Source organism: Typopeltis vanoorti, chromosome 10 (genome assembly GCF_054136105.1).
Source record: "Typopeltis vanoorti isolate ZY-2024b chromosome 10, IOZ_Tvanoo_1.0, whole genome shotgun sequence".
NCBI lineage: Eukaryota > Metazoa > Arthropoda > Arachnida > Uropygi > Thelyphonidae > Typopeltis > Typopeltis vanoorti.
The window spans coordinates 96,423,585-96,436,458 of record NC_143558.1 but is presented as its reverse complement, the minus strand read 5'-3'; the positions used below and the strand labels follow the sequence as shown (position 1 = coordinate 96,436,458).

General features: G+C 37.8%; 1 pseudogene; it reads right to left on the bottom strand.

The window, feature by feature from the left end:
* Positions 1 to 4,659: 4,659 nt before the first annotated feature.
* LOC150102611 (5S ribosomal RNA) lies at positions 4,660 to 4,778 on the bottom strand (annotated as a pseudogene).
* Between the last annotated feature and the right edge of the window lie 8,096 nt (positions 4,779 to 12,874).

Genomic DNA, 12,874 nt, shown 5'->3' with positions numbered 1-12,874 from the left:
TGCTATGCAGATGATATAGCAATCTGGCACACAAGCAGTAATCCTAAACAATTCAAAAAAGGCTTAGAAGGATGGGCAAAGGAACTTAAATTATAGATACCCCCCCCCCAAAAAAAAAAAACTGAGCATTTTCTCCACCGACAGAAAAAACAAAGTCTCTAAAATACTTCGGCCTAACCCTAGATAATGAACTGAGATTCATATTACAAATATATCTAATAAAGCTCTTAAAAAGTTTAATATCATCACAAGGCTTTGTGGAACAAAGTGGGGTGCAAAACTGAAGGCACTCATGGCCCACTATGGAATATGCCTCATCAATCTGCACTCCAGCTTCTATTATTATTATTATTATTATTCAGGCCTCCAAGGAGTCAAAAGACTCATCGAGGGAGGTCCTTCCTAAGACAAAGTCTATCAAGACTCATCGAGGGGAGGTCCCCCCCTGAGAAACACAAAGTCTATCATACCACTCTTTAAACTCACTGACCATTCTCGCTCCCACCACTCCATCAGGCAATGCATTCCATGGCTCAACCACCCTCCACACAAAGAAACCACTCCTTACCCTATTGCTCACAGTTTCCTTTCATAACTTCCAGGGATGGCCTCTTGTCATCACTCCTTCCCGCTGTTCAACCAAGCAAAAGAACTCCCCAGTGTCAACCCTGTAACCACCTCTCAACAGTTTAAAAGTCTCAATCATATCACCTCTCCTTCTATCCACCAAACTCTGTAGTCCACATTCTCTCAGCCAATCCTCATAAATATCCTTGTAGTCCTGAAACCATCTTTGTCATCCGTCTTTGTATCCTTTCCACAGTTAATTTATCCCCTTCAAATCCTGGGGACCAAATCTGAGAACAATAGTCCAAGTGTGGTGTGATCAGAGACTTATACAACGGAATGATAACTCTTATCTCTGCAGTTCAGTGTCCTTCTCATAATAGCAGCAATCCTCTGTGTTACCTTCACCATCTTTGCAATATGTCCCCTAAACTTCAGGTTTCTATCAGAATTTGTTGTTTTAAGGATACTTGCGACATAAGACTGAATGATATAATCACGTAATCACAAGAAAGATATTTATTTAACCATGGTCTGCTATTTCCAGACCGAAATATTTGGTTAAATAAATATCTTTCTTGTGATTACGTGATTATATCATTCAGGTTTCTATCAATCATCAACCCCAGATCTCGTCTCCCCTACTTCCTCCAGTATAACTCCTCCCATAGAGTATGCAGCATCCCATCGATGTTTCCCAAACCTCAAGACCTTACATTGTGCTGCATTAAACTGAGACCCCCATTCATTTGCCCATCTATCTAGCTTATTTAAATCCTCTTGCAGGGTTACCACATCTGCACTATTACTAATAATCCTTCCCAGCTTCGCATCATCCGCAAACAACTGAATATCCCCCTGCAATCCACTGGCTATATCATTGATATAAAGGTTAAACAATATAGGTCCTAGTACTGAGCCCTGTGGGACCGACCCCACTTGTAACCCTCTGCCTCCTGGAAACTGCTCCACCATACACAACTCTGATACTTATCAGACAGCTAATCCTGAATCCAGTTGACCAATCTGACATCCAGACCCATGTGCTGCAACTTAAATATCAGCTTATCATGTGGCACCCTGTCAAATGCCTTTGCCAAGTCTAAGAAAATTTCAGTATATGCCTTTCCCTCATCTAATGTTCTTGTAACTTTATTATAAAAGGCTAGCATATTGCTAAAACAAGAGCGTCCTTTCACAAATCCATGTTGATTCTCACAGATAACATTACCCTCATCTGCCCAATGCTGTATACGGTCTCTCACTACTTTCTCGAAGATCTTAACAACTACTGATGACACACAGACTGGCCTATAATGAGACACTTCCAGTCTGTTACCACCCTTATGCAATGGCACTATCTTACCTTCCTTCCATTCCCTGGGCACCTTTGCCAAAGCCAGACTTTCATTGAAAAGCCACGTTAAAGGCACTGTCAATTCCCTAGCACATTCTCTCAAAACTCGTGGTGAAATACCATCCAGTCCCACAGCTTTACTGACATCCAGAGTACTCTGTATCTTAAACACACTCTCCTCCTGTACCTCCAGACCTCTAACCAGTCCTATCCCTCTAGCATTAAAACTGACTCCTCTAGGATGAAATACTCCAATAAAGTGTTCATTGAACAATTCCACCATGTCCTCTGCAACAGTCACTCTATTTCCATTTTTATCCCACAATATCGATATATTCTTCCACAGTCATTTTTCCTCCTACTGGCCACATAGCTAAAAAATTCCCTAGGATTTTCTTTGGATCTCAGGGCCAATCTCCTCTCATATTCCAGTTTCGCTTTCCTTACCACACTAGTCACTCTTCTGGCCTGTGTCTTATATTCCTCTTGCATCTCTTCACCTGTCTCCTTATATCTCTTCCATAGCCTTTTTTTTCGCATGCAATTGCTGTTTAATAATTGCGTCTTCTTCTTCACTCGTGGTATACAACTTACCATTGCTTATAACAAATATTCTTTCACAATTTCCAACGCACTAGTGATATCCTGACCTTCCAATTCCTCCCTCCATGAAACTTCCCGAAGTTGACATCTAAGACTATTATAATCACCTGCCTTATAATTCCACATAAGTTCCCGTCTCTTTGATACTCCTGCATGTCTATTCATTTTCCAAGTCAACACCATATGGTCACTCTCTCCAACTGGTGGGAGAGACGTCAACTCAGTTATTATCAACTCTTCTGATGCTATAACCAAATCCAAAACTTTTGAACCTCTTGTTCCCTCTGTTACATGTTGCCTAAGACATTTGTCCCTCAAGAATTCTAGAAATTCCATTCCCCTATTGCTACATGCATCTTCCTCTCTCCAATTTATACTACTGAAGTTAAAATCTCCCCTAACCATCATTCTTCTTGCACTTGCCAAACTTAGCTGTCTAAACATCTCCTGGTCCCCATCCTCTGTGCTCCTGGGTCTGTAGCAACACCCCCACTAAATATCCTGTCTTGCCCACCTCTACCTCACACCATACGCTCTCAAAATCATTTGTCTCACTTCCTTCCAAATTCTCCACTCTTAGAGGACATAGGTCATCACTTATCATAAGCAGTACCCCACCACCACGCTTTCCCCTCCTATCCTGACGAAAAATGCTATACCCAGCGACTTCTATTCCTGTTGTCCTACTAGCTCAAAAGAAAACTTGTCAGAGCACAATCAACAGCAAAAATTATTATAGGTGCAGTCTCATCCACAAATAATTTTAAAGTTTAACAAGAGTGTGGGCTTCATATATACTAGAAGACAGAAGAAAACTCCACAGTTAAATTCATTAACAGAATCAGGATCACATCTCACTCAGGATTTTCGATGCCTGGACAAGAAAATCTAAATTATACTAAAAAGATCATCTACTTTACAATATGATCATGATATTAGAAAACAAAATCGACTTAAAGCACCTGTCCATTGAAATAAGTAAAAGAGCCATTCTTTTTTCTGTTCTACCAAATAACACAATGATTAACTTAAATCTCCTAGAACCCTGTTCAAAAAAGGATTCACAACAAGAAAATAAAAGAAAAGGACTTGACACTATACATCACTTAAATGATTCAAACCATGTCATTGCCTACACTGATGGACCATCTGATGAAGCACTTAACGAAGGAGGTTCAGGTATTTTCCTAACTCTACCTGGAGGCAAGGAAATCAAAACCACAGCTGGTAAAATAGCTTCAAACTTCACTTGTGAATTAACAGCCATACAAACAGCTCTCAAGTTCTACCTCTCAAATCCAGTAATAAACATTACAGAAGGAATAACCATCTACAGCGACTCAAAATCTGCACTAGAGGCATTAAAAAAAAATGGAAAAACAAAAACACACAGGAAATTCATGAACTACTAACAACTTTAAATTTGAAAAATAAGAACTGAACACTGCAATAGATACCAGCTCATGTAAATATTGAAGACAATGAAAGAACAGACAGACTAGCCAAAGAAGCAAAGTACTTGCCTCAAAAATTACATCCACTATCACTAACTGATGCTAACTGTCGCAAAAATAAGATTGGTAAAACAAACTATCAAGAAGAAGAATGAAATCAGTGAAATTAATGAAAATAAAGAGAGAGATAACCACAATCATCACAAGACTAAGGACAGAACATTTTAAAGACATGAAACTTCAGCCGGATGGTACTAGAAGCTATGAAAAAATGCAAGAACTGTCCAGGAGTTGAACTAACACCTGCCCATATCTATTCTTGTCCAGCAATTGCTGCTGCTTTTACAGAAAATTGACAATAACTCTAGAGAAAAGCTCTGTTCCATGAAAGTTCAGATTGCCAAAGCAGTTCTACAGATCCATGGTCATATTATTATTATTATTTGACACCTCCATAGAGTCCAAAAACTCATCAAGGGAGGACACCTGCTCTACAACTGTCTCCACAACTCAATCCACCAACTGACCACAACTACACCAATGCCATCTACCACCGACCACCACTAGTATTTCCAAAGACAATCACAAACATCTATGCCCACAGCAAGATTCGAAGCTGCAGCCTTTTGGCTGGAGAGCAGATACGCTAACCAATCGGCCAGCCAGGCTGGTATGAATGGCCAGCAGCACCTGGTGTTTCCGAGTGGTCACTCTTCCAAGTACTAACGGATCTCAACGCTGCTTAACTTCGGTGATCAGACGAGAACCAGTTTATTCAGCACAATATGGCTGCTGGCCACTATCTAGACGCTCTTCAATGATGGACTCGACAACAACAAATGCCAAAGATGAAGAACTAATAATTGAGTATAAAAGTATTTCTCAAATAGCCAAGAAAAATATGAATAAAACCATTAATAAAGACAAGGAATTAAGCAATTATGATGAATTTGAAAATTAAAGAACATAAAGGAACAAAAATCTTATTATGGCAAACTATTCATGACAAGCCAGCAACATGACTGCATTATTTCTTTCAACTTTCAGTTTTGTAGAATTTTAAATTCATATTTGCTTAGTTTGTTTTCTTTGTTATTTTTATTTTTTTATCTGCTTGATAAATAATAACCCCTTCTGAAGTAATGATCAGTCTGTAATTTGCTTTCTGTCCTGGAACCTCCTTTATGTAATGGAACTATTTTACTTTCTTTCCACTCACTTGGGACTGCTGCAGAGACTAGCATTAAACAGCCAGGAGAGAAGCAGCAAGTTTACTGCAATTGGCCCTTTTGAAATCTGATTTGGATTTGCTAATGTTATTGTTTTTTTTTTTATTACATTTTTTTTTTATTTTTGCATCTGGTAGGAGCTGCAGCATAGCTTAACACAAATAGTCTATCTCCATACCAGAATACCAGATAATTTCTACACTCAGTTACTGGTTCTTCATCTTCAACACTTTTCCAAATCATATACTATCTCAATTCTATTAAAGCCTTGTAACAAGTACTATGTCATCCTTATCTTCAAAAAAATACACACATAGGTATGTCAAATTAATAATCCTTATTTAGTTTAAATCATATTTTTAGCCTAGGTTAGACAGAGAGGCACAAACAAAATAGCTTTGCTTTTTCCAATTAACAAGAATAGGGATTCTAACTGTTTTGTTATTATCATCAAGGCATCTCAACAGAATTCTAGGACCCTTCCAAGGAGCTTCATAAATGCCTATCATACTGCTTTTTAAACTCATTCAATGACAGTGCACTCAATTCCTCTGACAACTTATTTCTCATTCGCAAGCAATCAATTTCTAAGGATTACGTCTTGTTTTCTCCCAGCTGTCATACTGAAACACACACACACACACACACACACACAAAATCAATTTTTTTAACTTGGGGATACTGTATATTAGGGTTACCAAGTAATTTTATAAGCTTAGTTATTTAACTCCTAATCCCAAGTATGCAAACAATTAAGTTTGCACCTGAAACAGTTCAAGTCTAAAGATGGTACAACACCAGGGCAACTCCTTGTAAAGGTGGGTAAAGCTCTGCTCACTATTCTTAGTATTTTCCATAATGTAAAGCACATCTCACTAAAAGATGTATACTGCAATACATCATGGGTATGGTCACTACCCAGACCGGTTTTTTTTAGTGAAATGTGCTTTACATTATGGAAAATACTAAGAATGGTGATCAGAGCTTTACCCACCTTTACAAGGAGTTGCCATAGTGTTGTACCATCTTTAGACTTGAACTATGTTTCAGGCGCAAACTTAATTTGCATACTTGGGATTAGGAGTTAAATAACCAAGCTTATAAAATTACTTGGTAACCCTAATATATATATTTGTCATATAAAATCCCCTTGATTTGTTTTATTACATCCATCCTGTTTACCACCTGAGAACTAAAAAATTTTGCAGTGCACAGTTCTTAGTGAGGCATTCCACAGACCTGTTGCCATCTTGGTTACCCACCTTTAAATCCTCTCCACTACTTCATCACCATGAAACCGATGTGATCAAATCTGATCGATCAGATTTGGTCAGATGTAATTATATCAAAGCCTTATGAAGAGTAGCCGTTGTGTAAAATTTTTATATACCATTATCCCTGATGGTGTAAATCTTACAACGCATGAAACGTCATGTTTTTTTAATTGTTTATTTTTAATAAACTCTTTATATTAATATGTGGTCTCAATACCAAAAATTACATACAGAAGGATTTATCCCTCCTCAAATTTTTCAGGATCTAAATGACAGTGTGCTACTCTGCCCACTTTTGAAGCATGTCACCTGAACTCTGCATGGCCACCATCACTCCTAGATCTCTACCCTCAGTTTTTTGCAGTGCAGTCCAGTTAGCACAGAGTTTATACTCCTTTCAATCCAAATTACATCACAAATCACAGTGGTCGAAGTGCACACTCCTGAGACACACCAGTATCATTTTAGCCACTTCTGAAGTAATGATCAGTCTGTAATTTGCTTTCTGTCCTGCTCTCACTTTATATAATGGAACTATTTTGCTTTCTTTCCACTCAATTGGAACTGCTGCCAGGGACTCTCATTCAACAGCCAGGAATGAAGCAGCAAGTTTACTGCATTTGGCCCTTTCGAAATCTGATTTGGATTTGCTAATGTATTGTTTTTTTTTTTTATTATTATTACATTTTTTTTTTATTTTTGCATCTGGTAGGAGCTGCAGCATAGCCTAAAGCAAACCTGAAGCTTAACACAAATAGCCAGTCTACATACCAGAATATCAGATAATCCTCACCATTCTAACATCCTCAATTTTTTTTTATTTTTTATTTTTTTTTTTTTTTTTTAACCAACTCTCCTAAAATGCACTTCAGGTATTATTTTTTGGTATTACAGTGGTGCCAAATAAGGTGATTTCTACTCCATGACTTCTCCTGCTTCTGTTTCTCCTAATCCAAACACCTGCTCTCACTTAATTGTGCAATTTTAACTGGAATGAAGTTCTTTATCCCACCCAAAATCCATTATCTCTATCCAAGCCATGGATTTCGAAGTGTTCTAAGGCAGTCTGGGGGAGGACCTTGAATATAATTAGTGACTTGAGACTTTTTTTTTTGCCCCCCCCCCCCCCTCAGACTGCCTTCTTAGCATACTTGAAAATCCATGGCTTAGATAGAGATAATGGATTTTGGGTGGGATAAAGAACTTCATTCCAGTTAAAATTGCACAATTAAGTGAGAGCAGGTATTTGGATTATGAGAAACAGAAAGGAAGCAGAAGTCATGGAGTAGAAATTATCCTATTTAGCACCACTGTAATACCAACAAAATAAACCTGGAATGCATTTTAGGAGAGTTAGTTCAAAAAAAGTCAAGGATGTTAGGATGGTGAGGATTATCTGGTATGTAGACTAATTATGTGTTAGGTCCTTGCTAACAGCAAACACCTTAGTATCCCTACCAGCTTAATCAATGAAACCAAAAATGGGGAGAGCCATTTGAATTGGTCAGTGAAGTCCCTGAGGACAATGACTTTACTGTTTAAGTATTTTGGAAAGCAGAAAATGTAGTCATTTTTGATTATGCTTGGGAAAGTTATAAGCATTGATGTAATGATTTGTTTCTTCATGAAGATTTAAAATAGTTTTAGCCTTGCACATATGCTCTGAGATAAAGGAGTTGTCATCTTATTATCAGACCTCCGTGCAATCAAGAGACTCATCGTGGGAGGTCCCACTCACACAGAGCTCATCATACCGACTTAAATGTATTCACTATGTCTACACTCACCACACTTTCAGGCACTATACATTCCATTCACCTACCTCTCTCCACGTAAAAAACCTACTTCTCACCCCCTCCTTATATAGCTTCCAGGAATAGCATTTTGTTTTCTCCCTGTCTCCATTAATTGTATGGAAAATCTCATGCACATTACTCTGGTAATTACCCCTTACTAACATATCTTGATGAGGTCCACATGTCATATTGAAGCCTTATACAGAGATAATTTTTTTGTTTAATCTCTGCTTGTCAGTGTGTTCATCTTATGCCATTTTCACTTCTATAATATGTGCCTCTGAAATTCAACTCTGTCTTCATCATCCCCATTTATTTAGCCTCAAATTTCTTTCAGTTCAGTCCCATCAAATTTAACATAATTGAATCTGTAACTAATATCCTCTGTTCACTAAACATGAGTGACAATTAAACTATATATATATATATATATATATATATATATATATATATATATATATATATATAGTTCAGGGGAGAAAAACCAGAGATCATCCTTTGAAGTTTTATAAGAGTATGGCAAGCCCCCCCCACCCCATGTGGTGCCATGAAAGGCTATTAGTAAACCTATAGTACATTTGTACCATGGATGGACTAAAGTTTTTTTTCCATTTTTAATCAACTTTGTAATTGTGTGTATGTACACACACACACACACACACACCTTTTTTTTTTCACATAGTCCAGAAACCCTGCTCTAGAGACCAAACATGGAATTTTTCAAGCCACTTCAGGCATCCAATAAGTAGGGAAGTGGTCTCACACCGGGTGATGAAATTCGTCTCCCATCTAAAGATGGGCAGAAAAATCCATGCCAACAGTGGAATTCAAACCCACAGGATTCAGAAAACCAGAAAGCCAGCAATTAAAAGAAGGAACAAGTGGATTTTAGAACTATAGCTTCCATAGCGCAATTTGAAGAACGACAGTTGCATCCTTCGATTGGAAAAGGTCAAATTCGATTCTCGTCGTTATGAGAGAAATCTTTCTATATTTGCCAGCCTGGTTGGCTAAGTGGTTAGTGTATCCTCTCTCCAGCTAAAAGGCTGCAGGTTTGAATCCCACCATGGGCATGGATGTTTGCAATTGTCTGTGAAAATACTGGTGGTGGGCTGTAGATGATGATGGTAATGGCGGTTAGTGGATTGAATTGTGAAGACAGAGTTGTAGAGCAGGTGCCCTCCCTCGATGAGTCTTTGGACTCCTTGGAGGTGTTGAATAATAATTTTCACCTGGACAGCAGAATATATTACCATGGATATAAATGAATTTAATTTACAGTATGGAGGGGGGGCAGGGGGAAGGTGTGTGTGTTTTGGTTGAGTGTTGCCATTCATGCAGAGAATATAGAATCCATGGAGGTCTGCTAATAATGCCATATAGAGCATGTCACAGTATACCTAATGAAAATATCCCAATCAGTATGTAAGTAATATAAATCTTGTAAGTGTTCTCCAAAATTCAGTACGACTTACACCTTTTTAAAAAGTAACACCATCTTTCCCCACCCCCCCCTTCCCGTGAAAATGCTAGTGGTGGTGGTGTGCGGTAGGTGGAGTTGCAGTTCGTTGTAGTTGGTGGTGGAGAGAGAGTTGTAGAGTAGATGCCCTCTCTTGATGAGTCTTTGGACTCCCTGGAGGTGTCACGTAATAATAATAATTCATTCAAAGACCTAATTATAAAGTATTTATTTAGCATTCTTGTTAGAAAAAATTTCTAGCCCACGCTCATTACTTTCATTATAAATATTTGTTCCTGATGGATCAACTTTTTCTTTCCCATAGTTACATTATTCATTTCCTTCACTATTTTCTGTTCATTTCAAATATTCCACTTTTAACTAGTGAATACAAGCCTGGTTGGCCAAGCAGTTAGTATATCCACGCTCTAGAAGAGATTGTCTTCACCTTTATACAGGAATCAAACCTAGGTCTTTTTGACCAAAGGGCTTCATCTATACTGACTGAGCTATGGAGGCTCTGGACATTTTGTAATTAGAGAATAGATGTATACTCATCTCCAATAAAATACATTTTTTCAAGTGCTCCATACCTTCTGAAAACACTGCTTTTAGTAAGAACATAGGTACAATTATAATGAATAGTTACATTTGCTTATGCACCACAATCATTGTCCAGTACAAAAGAGGAACAAAACATGCAACTTACAAAAAAAAAATAAAATAAAATAAGACTTGCTCAAGTTGGATCATTGCAATACTCTTTCACATCTTTCTTATAGAATGCATGTTCTTCCACAGTACTCAAATGTTTAGTAGAGATGGCATGTTCTGTAAGGTGACCAGATTGTTCCAATCCATGAGTGTTGTATGTATATGTTCCTGGCAACAAACACAGGCAGATCTTCTATATTATCCAGAATAAGATGGTTCATAAGAGCAAGAAATTAGACAGCTTGGCTGGCCAGGTAGATAACAAATCTACCAACAGGCATGGATGGTAGATTTGTTATGTAGATGGCAGGTCCATCTACATAACAAATTTAAATTTGAATCCTACTTTAAGCATGGGATGTTTGTAAAAGCCTGCTTCTGATGAGATTGTATAGCTCCTTAAGTTTATAAGGCTTACCTTACAAACAAAAAAAATCTGATAGATGTCTGGAAATTTTAATGGAAAAAACTCATCTTTAGGTGAAGAAAGATAAAGTAGAGTTTCTGGACAGGGCATGCTACATAAATGATAAGCTGTTTGAGAATTTAGCAGTACATTCTGATATTCCTTAGACAATGGAATGCAAGCTATTTCTTGAGCTGAAATTCTATAATTATTGAATGGTTTGTTAGTTATAAAAGTTTTTGGTGTGCTATAGGATAGCCATGGGTCATGGAATATGCCTGTCTTTGTCAGTCAACTGCAAAGTTTTTTAACATACGATTTTTTTTTTTTTTTGTTATGGGGGGGGAAAAAAAAAAACATAAATGCCTATCATTTTCAGCTTCACAAAGACTGGTCCTTTCTACAGAATGTTCCATGACTTATGGGCTACCCTGTATAATTTCTGATGTAGAAAGTCACGTAGAACATCAAAATATGAACCAGATGTATTTGAAGTTTCAATTTTCTGACAAGAATGAGGTAACCATGCATGGATATAATATTCCATATTAGTTTCCTCCAAAAATATAGAGAAATGAAGACTGCCATCCTTTTCATAAAAAAAATTAACAGATCGAAAAGCTAACTGATTTCTTTCTGTTGCTGACATGAACTGCATTAACTGTGGACACAAAATTTTCTAGATCAGAGGAGCTAACATTTGTAAGCTGTAAAAATATACATATCTATATCATAGATTTGGCAGAAATATTGCTCAAGAGACTTTCATATTATTCCATAAAATAGTTTGCCACAGTGGGTGGGAAAGACTATGTTTTTTCAGCTTCACAAAGACTGGTCCTTACTATAGAAAGTTCCATGATTTATGGGCTACACTGTATAATTTCTGATGTAGTAAGTCATGTAGAACATCAAATGTGTACAAGATGTATTTGAAGTTTCAATAGTTCCAATTTTCTGATAAGAATGAGGTGTGACCATGCATGAATGTAATATTCCATATTAGTTTCCTACAAATTATATTTCCAACTTGCAAACCCTGTTTGAATAATGATAAAAAAAAAAAAAAAAAAAAAAAAGATATGTTTGTACTCTTAAATACATGCTGAATCGCATTATTATTATTCAGGCCTCCATGGAGTCAAAAAAACTCATTGTGGGAGGTCCTTCCTAAGAACATAAAGTCTGTCAAGACTCATCGAGGGGAGATCCCCCCTAAGAAACACAAAGTCTATCATACCACTCTTTAACTCATTGACCGTTCTCGCTCCCACCACTCCATCAGGCAATGCATCCCACAGTTCAACCACCCTCCACGCAAAGAAACCACCCCTTACCCTCTTACTCAGTTTCCTTTCGTAACTTCCAGGGATGGCCTCTTGTCATCACTCCTTCCCGCTGTTCAACCAAGCGAAAGAACTCCCCAGTGTCAACCCTGTAACCACCTCTCAACAGTTTAAAAGTCTCAATCATATCACCTCTCCTTCTATCCACCAAACTCTGCAGTCCACATTCTCTCAGCCGATCCTCATAACTATCCTTGTAGAGTCCTGAAACCACCTTTGTCATCCGTCTTTGTATCCTTTCCATAGTTAATTTATCCCCTTCAAATCCTGGGGACCAAATCTGAGAACAATAGTCCAAGTGTGGTCTGATCAGAGACTTATACAACAGAATGATAACCCTCTTATCTCTGCAGGTCAGTGTCCTTCTCATAATAGCAGCAATCCTTTGTGTTACCTTCACCACCTTTGCAATATGTCCCCTAAACTTCAGGTTTCTATCAATCATCAACCCCAGATCTCTTGTCTCCCCTACTTCCTCCAGTATAACTCCTTCCATAGAGTATGCAGTGTCCCATCGATGTTTCCCAAACCTCAAGACCTTACATTTTGCTGCATTAAACCGACATCCCATTCATTTGCCCATCTATCTAGCTTATTTAAATCCTCTTGCAGGGCTACCACATCTGAACTATTACTAACAATCCTTCCCAGCTTCGCATCATCCACAAA